Genomic DNA, 2,203 nt, shown 5'->3' with positions numbered 1-2,203 from the left:
GACAGATTGAAAGCTGGGTGTGGGCCCCTGGGAGGGGTGGGAACACCTCTGCGTGAACCTGGGAAGGTCACAAGTTGACTAAGATTGCACCATTTTTCTGATAATGGATTGGCAGGGAGCATCAGGTGTCCTCCAGCAGATATGGGAGGAGCAAGAACAGTGACACCAAGTGGTGCAGGGCATCATGGGTAACTAACCTTTCAACAAAGAACTAAAAATTACTGGCACCACCCAAATGTCTTGTGGGCATCTTTCCTCTCCCCTCTGTCTGGCACAAGGATCCAGCCAATCTTTGCTTTAGAGAACCATTTTATAGACAACATTTGTTCCTTCCAACTGTAGCTGCCTACAGGCCACATCTTCTTCAGAGAAGGGGCCTCTGCTGCTTACCTAATAGCTCCCACATGCCTATATGTTGACTCTGGCTCTTCTCAACTTGGGTTCTCAGTCCCCACGGACTTCTCTTCCAGGCTGCTTCTTGCATTGTGCTCCCTTCTCAATTTCCACGACATCATGCTCTTTGACTTCCCATTCCTTAGTGATAGTAGTGATAGCTCCCTTAACACATTTGACTGTTTTTGGTTTGGTTTTGTTTTCCTTAATCTGTAGGCAGAGTTATCCTTGGGATGTTTTTAATCATCTTCTTTCTTTTTTAAAAGAAATAATCTATCTAACTTTATTTTATGTGCATTGTTGTGAAGGTGTTAGATTCTCTGAAACTGGAGTTAAAGACAGTTGTGAGCTGCCATGAGGGTGCTGGGAATTGAACCCAGGTCCTCTGGAAGAACAGCCAATCCTCTTAACCACTGAGCCATCTCTTCAGCCCCTATCATCTTTCTTTTAATATGTTTTTAATGTCAAATAAAAGAAATAGAGAAGAAAGTTACACATCCAAGAACTCATCTACTATCCTCTCAGGAGGAGAGAGTGCCTTTCCACAGACAAGAGAGGGGAAGAGGGGAAATATGGTTGAAAGTATGTACCTCAGGTTAGCCTCAGAATGCTCTATAATGTCCTCACTCCAACATGCATGTACCCTCACACGCACACACATGAGATGAGCGCGCGCACACACACATGCCCTAAAGGTGATTGCTTTGCTAGGGATCTTTTGGAAACCTCTGGATATGATTTTTGCTTGTCACTCTGACAAGGGGGTATTGCTGACATCTTGTGATCAGGTCAAATTGTGCTTGGCTTGCAGAATGGGTGTCACATGCAAATGAAAAATACTTTCACCACTTTCCAGTACACTGAGCTGCTGCGGAAATAGTTGCTCTCTGAGCAAAAAATGCATTTTCCTTTCATCAGAAAACTTGCTGGAGTTTTCTACCTCTCTGTAAGTTTGTGTCATCGATGATGAAGTTATTCAGAATGTCAACATTAGCAACAGACAGCCCACATTTACTGCCGAGTGAACAATAATTCCAGATTTGGACACAGTACTGCTTCTTTCTGTGTTCCAAAGCAACCAGTTCTAAGATTCTACATAAGAAAACATAGGGAATGGTGAAGGGCCCACAAGTCCCCAGTCCTGGCCAAAAGTAGTTCACAGTTGATGGATGCTGGGGAGGAAGAATCAGTTTTCTGCCAAGGGGTGTCCCTGGTAGGTTGACCATGTCTCCTCAGCAGGTAACCCCTTATAGCTATACATGCAGGACAAATTAGACTTCTTGATTTTTTAAAAGATGGAGGACACATTTGGGAGGGGTGGGAATGGGGCTAGATCTGTGGGAGATGAATATTATTAAAATGCTTAAATGTAAAAAATTCTCAGTGATTTAAGAAAAACTTATTTAAAATATGTGTATTATAGTACTACCAACTTTTCCTTTTGTGTCTCCTTTTACACAGCAGGGTCAGTGGAATCATAAAATGACTATGTTTTTCTTGTCCCAAAAGTGCAAGGCCTTACTTTAATTTTTTGTCATAAGATAGGACTCAATGAGAATGATACCTTTAGAATGCTGACCCAAGGAAATAACATTTTATCCAGACTTGGTGGCTTTTGTCTGTAATGCCAGTGCTTGGGAGACCCAAGTAGGAGGATTGCCACCTGTTAGAGGACAGCCTGGGATACACAGTAAGTTCTAGGCCAGCCTAGGTTAAAGGACAGCCTGGGACACACAGTAAGTTCTAGGCCAGCCTAGGTTAAAGGACAGCCTGGGACACACAGTAAGTTCTAGGCCAGCCTAGGTTAAAG

Source organism: Microtus ochrogaster, chromosome 15 (assembly GCF_000317375.1).
Source record: "Microtus ochrogaster isolate Prairie Vole_2 chromosome 15, MicOch1.0, whole genome shotgun sequence".
Taxonomy (NCBI): Eukaryota; Metazoa; Chordata; class Mammalia; order Rodentia; family Cricetidae; genus Microtus; species Microtus ochrogaster.
The sequence above is the reverse complement of the archived record's forward strand: the minus strand, read 5'-3'. Positions refer to the sequence as shown.